This window comes from Prenolepis imparis, unplaced genomic scaffold, assembly GCF_030444845.1.
Source record: "Prenolepis imparis isolate NDT839.2.m4 unplaced genomic scaffold, iyPreImpa1.0 SCAF_2, whole genome shotgun sequence".
NCBI lineage: Eukaryota > Metazoa > Arthropoda > Insecta > Hymenoptera > Formicidae > Prenolepis > Prenolepis imparis.
The window spans coordinates 3,443,019-3,456,097 of record NW_028141160.1 but is presented as its reverse complement, the minus strand read 5'-3'; positions in this window follow the sequence as shown (position 1 = coordinate 3,456,097).

Genomic DNA, 13,079 nt, shown 5'->3' with positions numbered 1-13,079 from the left:
AAGCAGTGGTATCAACGCAGAGTACTAGAGAGCGAGAGAGCGAGAGAGCGAGAGAGAGCGAGAGAGAGCGAGAGAGAGAGAGCGAGGAGAGCGAGAGAGAGCGAGAGAGAGCGAGAGAGAGCGAGAGAGCGAGAGAGCGAGAGAGAGCGAGAGAGAGCGAGAGAGAGCGAGAGAGCGAGAGAGCGAGAGAGAGCGAGAGAGAGCGAGAGAGAGCGAGAGAGCGAGAGAGCGAGAGAGAGCGAGAGAGAGCGAGAGAGAGCGAGAGAGCGAGAGAGCGAGAGAGAGCGAGAGAGAGCGAGAGAGAGCGAGAGAGCGAGAGAGCGAGAGAGAGCGAGAGAGCGAGAGAGAGCGAGAGAGAGCGAGAGAGCGAGAGAGCGAGAGAGAGCGAGAGAGCGAGAGAGAGCGAGAGAGCGAGAGAGCGAGAGAGAGCGAGACGAGAGCGAGAGAGAGCGAGAGAGCGAGAGAGAGCGAGAGAGAGCGAGAGAGAGCGAGAGAGAGCGAGAGAGCGAGAGAGCGAGAGAGAGCGAGAGAGAGCGAGAGAGAGCGAGAGAGCGAGAGAGCGAGAGAGAGCGAGAGAGAGCGAGAGAGAGCGAGAGAGCGAGAGAGCGAGAGAGAGCGAGAGAGAGCGAGAGAGAGCGAGAGAGCGAGAGAGCGAGAGAGAGCGAGAGAGAGCGAGAGAGAGCGAGAGAGCGAGAGAGCGAGAGAGAGCGAGAGAGAGCGGAGCGAGAGAGCGAGAGAGAGCGAGAGAGAGCGAGAGAGCGAGAGAGCGAGAGAGAGCGAGAGAGAGCGAGAGAGAGCGAGAGAGCGAGAGAGCGAGAGAGAGCGAGAGAGAGCGAGAGAGAGCGAGAGAGCGAGAGAGCGAGAGAGCGAGAGAGAGCGAGAGAGAGCGAGAGAGAGCGAGAGAGCGAGAGAGCGAGAGAGAGCGAGAGAGAGCGAGAGAGAGCGAGAGAGCGAGAGAGCGAGAGAGCGAGAGAGAGCGAGAGAGAGCGAGAGAGAGCGAGAGAGCGAGAGAGCGAGAGAGAGCGAGAGAGAGCGAGAGAGAGCGAGAGAGCGAGAGAGCGAGAGAGAGCGAGAGAGAGCGAGAGAGAGCGAGAGAGCGGAGAGAGCGAGAGAGAGCGAGAGAGAGCGAGAGAGAGCGAGAGAGCGAGAGAGCGAGAGAGAGCGAGAGAGAGCGAGAGAGAGCGAGAGAGCGAGAGAGCGAGAGAGAGCGAGAGAGAGCGAGAGAGAGCGAGAGAGCGAGAGAGCGAGAGAGCGAGAGAGAGCGAGAGAGAGCGAGAGAGAGCGAGAGAGCGAGAGAGAGCGAGAGAGAGCGAGAGAGAGCGAGAGAGCGAGAGAGCGAGAGAGAGCGAGAGAGAGCGAGAGAGAGCGAGAGAGAGCGAGAGAGCGAGAGAGAGCGAGAGAGAGCGAGAGAGAGCGAGAGAGAGCGAGAGAGCGAGAGAGAGCGAGAGAGAGCGAGAGAGAGCGAGAGAGAGCGAGAGAGAGCGAGAGAGCGAGAGAGAGCGAGAGAGAGCGAGAGAGAGCGAGAGAGAGCGAGAGAGCGAGAGAGAGCGAGAGAGAGCGAGAGAGAGCGAGAGAGAGCGAGAGAGCGAGAGAGCGAGAGAGAGCGAGAGAGAGCGAGAGAGAGCGAGAGAGCGAGAGAGCGAGAGAGAGCGAGAGAGAGCGAGAGAGAGCGAGAGAGCGAGAGAGCGAGAGAGAGCGAGAGAGAGCGAGAGAGAGCGAGAGAGCGAGAGAGCGAGAGAGAGCGAGAGAGAGCGAGAGAGAGCGAGAGAGCGAGAGAGCGAGAGAGAGCGAGAGAGAGCGAGAGAGAGCGAGAGAGCGAGAGAGCGAGAGAGAGCGAGAGAGAGCGAGAGAGAGCGAGAGAGCGAGAGAGCGAGAGAGAGCGAGAGAGAGCGAGAGAGAGCGAGAGAGCGAGAGAGCGAGAGAGAGCGAGAGAGAGCGAGAGAGAGCGAGAGAGCGAGAGAGCGAGAGAGAGCGAGAGAGAGCGAGAGAGAGCGAGAGAGCGAGAGAGCGAGAGAGAGCGAGAGAGAGCGAGAGAGAGCGAGAGAGCGAGAGAGCGAGAGAGAGCGAGAGAGAGCGAGAGAGAGCGAGAGAGCGAGAGAGCGAGAGAGAGCGAGAGAGAGCGAGAGAGAGCGAGAGAGCGAGAGAGCGAGAGAGAGCGAGAGAGAGCGAGAGAGAGCGAGAGAGCGAGAGAGCGAGAGAGAGCGAGAGAGAGCGAGAGAGCGAGAGAGCGAGAGAGCGAGAGAGAGCGAGAGAGAGCGAGAGAGCGAGAGAGCGAGAGAGCGAGAGAGAGCGAGAGAGAGCGAGAGAGCGAGAGAGCGAGAGAGCGAGAGAGAGCGAGAGAGAGCGAGAGAGCGAGAGAGCGAGAGAGAGCGAGAGAGAGCGAGAGAGCGAGAGAGCGAGAGAGCGAGAGAGAGCGAGAGAGAGCGAGAGAGCGAGAGAGCGAGAGAGCGAGAGAGAGCGAGAGAGAGCGAGAGAGCGAGAGAGCGAGAGAGCGAGAGAGAGCGAGAGAGAGCGAGAGAGCGAGAGAGCGAGAGAGCGAGAGAGCGAGAGAGAGCGAGAGAGAGCGAGAGAGCGAGAGAGCGAGAGAGCGAGAGAGAGCGAGAGAGAGCGAGAGAGCGAGAGAGCGAGAGAGCGAGAGAGAGCGAGAGAGAGCGAGAGAGCGAGAGAGCGAGAGAGCGAGAGAGAGCGAGAGAGAGCGAGAGAGCGAGAGAGCGAGAGAGCGAGAGAGAGCGAGAGAGCGAGAGAGCGAGAGAGCGAGAGAGCGAGAGAGAGCGAGAGAGCGAGAGAGCGAGAGAGAGCGAGAGAGAGCGAGAGAGCGAGAGAGCGAGAGAGCGAGAGAGAGCGAGAGAGAGCGAGAGAGCGAGAGAGCGAGAGAGCGAGAGAGAGCGAGAGAGAGCGAGAGAGCGAGAGAGCGAGAGAGAGCGAGAGAGAGCGAGAGAGCGAGAGAGCGAGAGAGCGAGAGAGAGCGAGAGAGAGCGAGAGAGCGAGAGAGCGAGAGAGCGAGAGAGAGCGAGAGAGAGCGAGAGAGCGAGAGAGCGAGAGAGCGAGAGAGAGCGAGAGAGAGCGAGAGAGCGAGAGAGCGAGAGAGCGAGAGAGAGCGAGAGAGAGCGAGAGAGCGAGAGAGCGAGAGAGCGAGAGAGCGAGAGAGAGCGAGAGAGAGCGAGAGAGCGAGAGAGCGAGAGAGAGCGAGAGAGCGAGAGAGCGAGAGAGCGAGAGAGAGCGAGAGAGAGCGAGAGAGCGAGAGAGCGAGAGAGCGAGAGAGAGCGAGAGAGAGCGAGAGAGCGAGAGAGCGAGAGAGCGAGAGAGAGCGAGAGAGAGCGAGAGAGCGAGAGAGCGAGAGAGCGAGAGAGAGCGAGAGAGAGCGAGAGAGCGAGAGAGCGAGAGAGCGAGAGAGAGCGAGAGAGAGCGAGAGAGCGAGAGAGCGAGAGAGCGAGAGAGAGCGAGAGAGAGCGAGAGAGCGAGAGAGCGAGAGAGCGAGAGAGAGCGAGAGAGAGCGAGAGAGCGAGAGAGCGAGAGAGCGAGAGAGAGCGAGAGAGAGCGAGAGAGCGAGAGAGCGAGAGAGCGAGAGAGAGCGAGAGAGAGCGAGAGAGCGAGAGAGCGAGAGAGCGAGAGAGAGCGAGAGAGAGCGAGAGAGCGAGAGAGCGAGAGAGCGAGAGAGAGCGAGAGAGAGCGAGAGAGCGAGAGAGCGAGAGAGCGAGAGAGAGCGAGAGAGAGCGAGAGAGCGAGAGAGCGAGAGAGCGAGAGAGAGCGAGAGAGAGCGAGAGAGCGAGAGAGCGAGAGAGCGAGAGAGAGCGAGAGAGAGCGAGAGAGCGAGAGAGCGAGAGAGCGAGAGAGAGCGAGAGAGAGCGAGAGAGCGAGAGAGCGAGAGAGCGAGAGAGAGCGAGAGAGAGCGAGAGAGCGAGAGAGCGAGAGAGCGAGAGAGAGCGAGAGAGAGCGAGAGAGCGAGAGAGCGAGAGAGCGAGAGAGAGCGAGAGAGAGCGAGAGAGCGAGAGAGCGAGAGAGCGAGAGAGAGCGAGAGAGAGCGAGAGAGCGAGAGAGCGAGAGAGCGAGAGAGAGCGAGAGAGAGCGAGAGAGCGAGAGAGCGAGAGAGCGAGAGAGAGCGAGAGAGAGCGAGAGAGCGAGAGAGCGAGAGAGCGAGAGAGAGCGAGAGAGCGAGAGAGCGAGAGAGCGAGAGAGCGAGAGAGCGAGAGAGAGCGAGAGAGCGAGAGAGAGCGAGAGAGCGAGAGAGCGAGAGAGCGAGAGAGAGCGAGAGAGAGCGAGAGAGCGAGAGAGCGAGAGAGAGAGAGAGAGAGAGAGAGAGAGAGAGAGAAAGAGAAAAGAAGATAGAGAGAAAGGAGAATAAGAAAGAGAAAAGGGAAGAGAACAAAAAAGTACGTTTAACAACGCATCCCAGCAAACACAAAATATAACTGCTATGTAACATGTATATAATGCTATATAACGTGCATGTTATATATAACGTACACATTAGTTGTAATTTCCCACTCATAGATGTACCATTTATAATATAACATATGTTATACTTTAATTATATTGTAATTATATCCCAGATAGCATCGATATTGTAGGATGCCAAAGATAATCAAATTTTTTCAGTTGGAATATAATTACAATATAACATATGTTATATATTACAAATGTTACAATGAGTGGGAAATAACAACTAACAACTAACGTGTACGTTACATGTAATATGCATGTTATAACGTGTTACATAGCAGTTATATATTTGTATTATTTAAAATAGGATACTTTTGTATATATGTATATGTGTGTACAAGGTGTTAAAAAAAAGTATGTTTCCCTATTTATTTTCTCCCAGGAAACGACAAATTTGCAGATCTCTCGAGTGTCATAAATTTTTGTTTAGATATTCTGAAAACATTGGTACGCAGTTTGGTGCGGAAGCGACTTGGCATTTAAGTACGTTTTTTTCAACTAATGGAGCGATTTTTTAGTGTGTCCAACTGCGAGATACGGGCGATTCTTTAATTTTTGACTGCGAGAAATGAGAGTGCAACAAATATCTATTAACAGTTAAGAAAAGTTTATTAGAAAAAATGTACGAGCATTCAAATATGGTCCGTGTTGTCATCAGTATTAAACATATCTTTTTTAAAATTCTTGACAATGAGCTCCAACGAAAAATTATTTGAATACTCATACATTTTTCCTCATAGTTGGACACGCTAAAAAATTCGTTTCATAGTTGCAAGGAGCGTATTTAAAGCTGCGAGGTCGTTTTTTATTCAAACTGTATGAATGTTTATAAAATTTCTAAACAAAAGTTTTTGACGCCAGAGAGATCTGTTAATTTTTGTTTCTTGGAAGAAAAAAATAGCGAAACTTATTTTTGGTTTAACCTTCGTGTATAGGTGTGTGTGTGTGCGTGTGTGCTTGCGTGCGTACAGTGTCCCATGACTTAAAGTCATGGAATAATGATAATATAAAAATATAATATAATTATCTCTTTCACTCTTTCTATCTCTATTATGGTTCCTGTACACAGAATGCGGTAAAGCTTGTTGCGTGGCAAAAAGCAACGTGGCAAACAAAATTTACGCATAGAAAATGCATATAAATGAAGAATATTCAATAGAAATTATTTCCGTCTCGCGGAAAAGATTCAGTTCAATATTTTCCGCGCGGTGGAAGTTATATATCTATTATTTCTGTAATAGCAAGCATTCGATTGGCCACCACGTCACTTCTTGCCGCGCGGCAAGTTTTACCGCGTCCTGTGTGCAGGAGCTATTATAGTCTTTAAAATTTATAAAATATGATTTTTTCTATTTGACATTAATATTTTTTATTTTATTTTCAGGTACGCAGTAAAAATAAGGACGTTTGCAGATATTTAAATATAATAATAGTAATAATAATAATAATAATAATATATAGTTAAAATTAATTATTATATAGTTATAATTAGTTATGCATATATATGTATATATATATATATATATATATATATATACTTATAATACGTTTATTTGTATATTATTTAATAATTATTAAAATATAAACTTAACAATATATTTTAATTATTGAGATATATATATATATATATATTATATATTAATTTTGTACATAATAAAGATATTTGTAAATAATAAAGATATTTGATAAAATGATGATGATGATGATGATGATGATGATGATAATGTTGATGATGATATGCTGATTATGAAGATGATGATGATGATGATGATGATATTGATGACAATGATAATGATGATGATGACATTGATGACATTGATGATGATGATGATAATGATGACATTGATGACATTAATGACATTGATGACAATAATAATGATGATAATGATAATGATCACGAATAGTTGTAATATAGTTGAATTTTTTAATATATTATTTTAAATTGCATTGAAAAGAAACATTTCTTTTTCTTCATACATATTTGTATTTTAATTTTCAAAGAGTTTTAATTAACGCATAATTTTAATTATCGCACAGATAATTTGCTTTAATTATTATATCATCTAATATACATATCTTTTTTCTTTGTAATTGATATACGTATAAAATACATATACATACATTGTTTAAATTTTAATAATTTGTTTAAATCCAATAAAATATATATTTTAATAAAATATTTACATATACTTTTAAAAAATCGTGTGTAGGTGTGTATTTCTGTGCATATATACATATATATATATATATATATATATATATATATAAATAGCGTAATATATCTATTTTTATAAATATTAAACTTTCGTAAAATGCCGAAACGCAAAATACAACGTACTTTAGAAGAAGAAGAAGAATTTCAACGACGATGTCGTGAAAGAAAAGCAGAGAATCAACATTGTCGTCGCCATATTGTAAAAGTAAGAAATAATATACTAAAATCAGTTGATAACAGAAATCATTGTGTTGCTGGTACAATACATAATAATCATATAATAGAATTAGATGAAGAAATAGTTGGACAAAGTTCTGGAAATACTACATCAGTATACCAGCAACGTTCTGCAGAATGTCAATCTCGTTATCGTTCACGACAGAGAAATCAACCTCGCTTAAATAATAATAATACTATGTCAATTAGTAATGTTGTTGAATATTATATTGGTTCTATGAACGTATCTTGTGTTCATTGCAAAGCAAAGCATTTTGCATCTGAAAAAGTATCTAACAAAGGAAACTCATTTCACGATTGTTGCAATCATGGTGCAGTACATTTACAACCTTACCTGAATTTCCTCAATTACTTCGTAATTTATTCGATGGTAGTCATATAAAATCTAATGATTTTTTTAAACATATTCGTAGTTATAATAGTTCGTTTTCATTTGCATCATTTAATGCTAATTTAATTAACTTTAACAATAGACAACCTGGTCCATATTGTTTCAAAATACAAGGACAAATTTATTATCAAATTAATACAGCATTATATGCTGCACAAAATGAAAGTCCTACTTATGGTCAACTTTTTATTGTGGATTCAAATGAAGCCATAGATCATCGTTTTAATCAAAATTCATATTTAGATTTTGAAATTGTACAAAACCTTGAACAAATAATGCGAGAATTTAATGTATTTGCTCAATCTTATCAAATGATGGGTGAAGAATTAGAAAATCAACGACGTTTACAAACGGAATCAGGTGAATTATTACCTGAATTACAATTATTATTTACTTTAAAACCAGGTATGGATAGACGTCGATATAATGCTCAAAGAACTAATGAAGTTGCTGCTGTTTTTTGTACTACTGCTGATGGAGAAATTCCAGAGTCATACGTTACAATACGTAAGAGAAATACTAAAACTTTACAAAATGTTAGTATTATGGATCCAAATGTTGAACCATGGATATATCCATTGTTTTATCCATATGGTACTCAAGGATGGCATCGTTATTTAACAAAAATAAATAGTGATAGACGAATAACTAGAGGACAATATATTAAATATCGTATGGCTATTCGTGATGAATTTAATGTTTTTTTATTAGGACGTCGCTTATTTCAGCAATGGCTTGTAGATAGTTAGGTAAAAATGGAAAAAGATAGAATTGATTATTGTAAAAATCATCAAAAAGAATTACGTTCCGAAACATACCAAGGATTAAGAGATTATTTACAAACTACGGCGAATAACTTAAATGGACGTATTGGAAAAATGGTTATACTTCCTTCCACGTTTATTGAATCGCCGCGTAATATGTTACAACATTATCAAGATGCAATGGCAATTGTTAGTAAATTTGGTAAGCCAGATCTTTTTATTACTATGACTTGCAATCCAAAATGGCGTGAAATCGAGGAAAATCTATTGTCTGGTCAACAAGCTTCTGATAGACCTGATATTTGTGCTCGTGTTTTTAACATTAAAAAAGATTATTTAATTGATTTAATTGTAAAGCAAAAATTTTTTGGTGAAGTAGCAGCATTTGTATACGTTATTGAATTTCAAAAACGCGGTTTGCCACATATTCATTTGTTGATTACTTTAAAATACGATTTTAAAATAACAACTCCACAAATTGTTGATAAATACATTTTTGCTGAAATTCCTGATCCTGATGAAAATCGTATTTTACATGATATAGTTATGAAACATATGATTCATGGACCTTGTGGCGATTGGTGCTTGGTAGATGGACGTTGTTCGAAACACTTTCCAAAACCATTTCTCGAAGAGACTAGAATGGATGAAAATGCTTATCCTTATTATCGTAGACGAGATAATGGTAAAAATTTTGAACGTCCTGGCGGATATAAAGTTGATAATCGTTATGTTGTTCCATATTGTCCTATTTTATCGATTATATTTAATTGTCATATTAACGTTGAGGTAGTTTCAAGTATTAAATCGGTTTAATATTTGTATAAATATATTTATAAAGGACACGATGTTGCTGCTATAACCATTGAACCAGTAACAGAAAATGTAATTATTGATCATGATGAGATACATAATTATATCGAAGCTCATTATGTTGGACCTGTAGAAGCCATTTGGCGTATTCTTGGTAAAAAGTTACAAGATAAAAGTCATACTATAATGCGTTTGCCAGTCCATTTTCCTAATGAACAAAATATTATAATCGAAAATGAAAATATTGACGACGTCATGACATCTGCTTTAAATCAAGTTACTATGTTAATAGATTATTTCTCATTGAACTTACGAGATGAAGAAGCAAGACAATATTTATATATAGAAATTCCACGCTATTATACATTTAAAAAAGAAAAAATTAATGGTAGAAATATATCGCGTTGGGTTAAACGCAAAAGTCATTTTAATTGTATAGGACGAATATATTCCGTTAGTCCAGCACAAACAGAATTATATCATTTGCGATTATTATTACTTACAGTAAAGGGGGCTACAAGTTTTAATGATTTGAAAACTGTAAATGGAGAATTTTGTCAATCATTTTCAGCGGCATGTTTGGCTTTAGGTTTAATCGAAGATGATGATGAATGGAAACGAGCTATGAATGAAGCTGTTGCATGGATGATGCCTTGACAACTTCGTAGATTATTTGTACGTTTATTATTACATTGTCAACCATTACATCCTGAAGAGTTGTGGAAAAATTTTAAAGAAGCAATGTCTGAGGATTATGTTCGACATTTTGGTATGTTACAAGGACAAAATAAAGCTTATATGCAAATTAATAGTATGCTTCGTGCTGAAGGTAAAAGTCTTGCTGATTTTCCACAAATAGAACAGTTAATAGAAAATAGTGGAGAGGAAGATTACATGACATTTGATGAAGATATGGAAATAGGCACCAAACAATACAAACAATTAAATGAGAAGCAAAAAGAGATAGTTGATCTTTTATTAAATAGATTAGACAATAAAAATAATAATCATAATTGTTTTTATATTGATGGTCCAGGTGGATCAGGTAAAACATTTATATACACAACTATTTATCATTTAGCTAGAATTAGAAATAAACATGTGTGTACAATGGCTTTTACGGGCATTGCAGCCTACATTATTACATTACAAATTCGAAAGGAGGCTATATGGAGCCACGCGTAGGGTGTAGGTACGCAAATATTAAAAACAAACTTGTTGGAAAAACAAATTTATTGAATCTAAACGTTTCGGTCCTTTCTTTGGACCTTCTTCAGTAAATTTAATACAATAAATAATAATGGGGAATCTACATACTACCGCACGTAGCGCAAAAGCCGTGAGCCCCCCCTATCGATATCCCATTAGATAGACGAAGTGACATAATATGTCATGAGGTACTCAAAAGTGGACTATAATGACGAGTATAGTGAGGAATTTCCGAAAGGGGGCTCACTCTTACTCACACACTCATCCATCGCACGTTCACACGACCGTACGCGGACGCGCCCGACGCATGAGTGAAGAAGATATTCGTTCTGATGCTATTTATAAGGCGCCCTACCACGGCTCATAGCCTGTTATCGAAGTCAATGTCAAACAATGTGTGGAATTTATTTCTCCTTCTCTCTCTCTCTCCCTCTCCCACTCCACTCTCTCTCTCTCCCTCTCTTTCCCCCCTCTCTCTCCCTTTCCCCCCTCCGTCTCTCACCCTCTATCACTGTCCCCCCTTCCTCTCGCTTCCCCCCCCCTTTTCTCTATCTCCCTCTCTCAAACATACGATGTATGGAGATTAATGTTACAAATGATTTATGGCTCTCTAAAGGAATTCGATAACAACTAAACGAAGACCGTCTTTCAAGAAATTTGAGGCATATTTGTCACAACAGATATATATGCTTGACTTAGACACTCTGTGTCTTCTTGTCGGTTTAGGTTGGCCAGTTGCAACCCTGAAGAATCTTTGTTTGATAAGGAGCTCTCGGGCGCGTCCCTAGCAGCGAGAACGTTTATACGCGATAATCCATTTTTACGCGAGCCGATAAGGGCAATATAACAGTCGCTTTAGAAAAGACATCTTATTTGGACAAGATGAAGGTCCTCCTTAGTGATACAAATACTTACATTAGAGTAAAGAAGGATCCCACCAGAAGAATTATCAACAGTTTGCATGAATTGCTTACAAGGTGGAAAAACTTAGATTATATATCCGATACGACATACAGGTCGTTGAATTGTTCGGAAGGAGTACTGCCGAGAGCCTATGGGCTCCCTAAGATTCACAAGTCGGGTTGCCCCCTGCGAATCATCGTCTCCTCACTGAACACGCCGCTGCACCGTCTTGCGACGTTTCTCCACAAAATCATATACAAGTCGGTCCCGGCGGCGGACAGTCATGTGGAGAATAGCTTTCGACTGGTCAACAAACTCGATGGAACTTACGTTGGTGACAATTGTGAACTTATTTCACTGGATGTGGTCTCTCTATTCACTAACGTCCCATTGGATTTGGCAGTCGACGGCATAGCCGCGAGGTGGAATTTCATAGAAAATAACTGTACGATACCGCGCGTGGAATTTTTGGGGGCAGTCCGGCTTGTTCTTCACTCAACTTTTTTCACCTTTGATGGCATAATCTATCAACAAACCTTCGGAGCGCCCATGGGTTCTCCGCTGTCTCCCATAGTAGCCGATTTAACCATGCGCGATTTGGAGAGCAGGGTGATAGGAGACCTTCCTTTTGAACTCCCGATCTACGTACGCTATGTTGATGATATCGCGTTGGCCGTACCTCCCGGGACGAGCCAGGCGATACTAAGACAGTTTAACGCTTGTCATAACAGATTACAGTTTACTTTGGAAAAGGGGGGCAATAGACTCGATTTTTTGGATGTTACATTCATTCTAAACCGGGGATACGTTGAATTCGATTGGTATCATAAACCAACATTTTCGGGAAGATATCTGAATTATTACTCCTGTCACCCTCTCTGCCACAAGAGAGGCACAATATTTGGCCTAATAGATAGGGCTTTCTGGTTATCACATCCAAGATATCACCAAAAGAACTTTGAATTGGTCATTGGGGTGTTACGTGATAATGGGTATCCATTGCAACTGATTTTTGAAACATTTCACGAAAGGCTTAGGACTTTGTTTGCGAGAAATAAAAATAATAATTCAGGTGACGCTAACAGAACACCTGATACTAATTCGGCTCGCGTTGCATATTTTAATGTCCCATACATACCCAAATGGTCCGAGCGGTTTAGCCATGTGGTCCGTGATCTAGATGTAAAAATGTCCTACACAGGTTTGAATAAGTTACGCTCGTTTATCCGCGTGCATAAAGACACACTGCAGAAAGATTGGCATAATAACGTTGTATACAAAATTTCATGTCAAAATTGTAATGCCTCTCATGTCGGTCAGACCAGCAGGCAGTTGAGAACACGCATTAGGGAGCACAGAAATCACATAAAAAGAAACACCGCGCAAAAATCCGTGATCACGGATCACAGGCTAAATAACCACGAATTTGATTGGGATAACGTTGAGATCTTGGATGAGGAACCGTTTCTAAGGAAGAGACTTGTTTCAGAGATGCTGTTTATCAGGCGCCAGATAAACGGCCTAAACCGACAAGAAGAAACAGAGTGTCTAAGTCAAGCATATATATCTGTTGTGACAAATATGCCTCAAATTTCTTGAAAGACGGTCTTCGTTTAGTTGTTATCGAATTCCTTTAGAGAGCCATAAATCATTTGTAACATTAATCTCCATACATCGTATGTTTGAGAGAGGGAGATAGAGAAAAGGGGGGGGGGAAGCGAGAGGAAGGGGGGACAGTGATAGAGGGTGAGAGACGGAGGGGGGAAAGGGAGAGAGAGGGGGAAAGAGAGGGAGAGAGAGAGAGTGGAGTGGGAGAGGGAGAGGGAGAGAGAGAGAGAAGGAGAAATAAATTCCACACATTGTTTGACATTGACTTCGATAACAGGCTATGAGCCGTGGTAGGGCGCCTTATAAATAGCATCAGAACGAATATCTTCTTCACTCGTGCGTCGGGCGCGTCCGCGTACGGTCGTGTGAACGTGCGATGGATGAGTGTGTGAGTAAGAGTGAGCCCCCTTTCGGAAATTCCTCACTATACTCGTCATTATAGTCCACTTTTGAGTACCTCATGACATATTATGTCACTTTGTCTATCTAATGGGATATC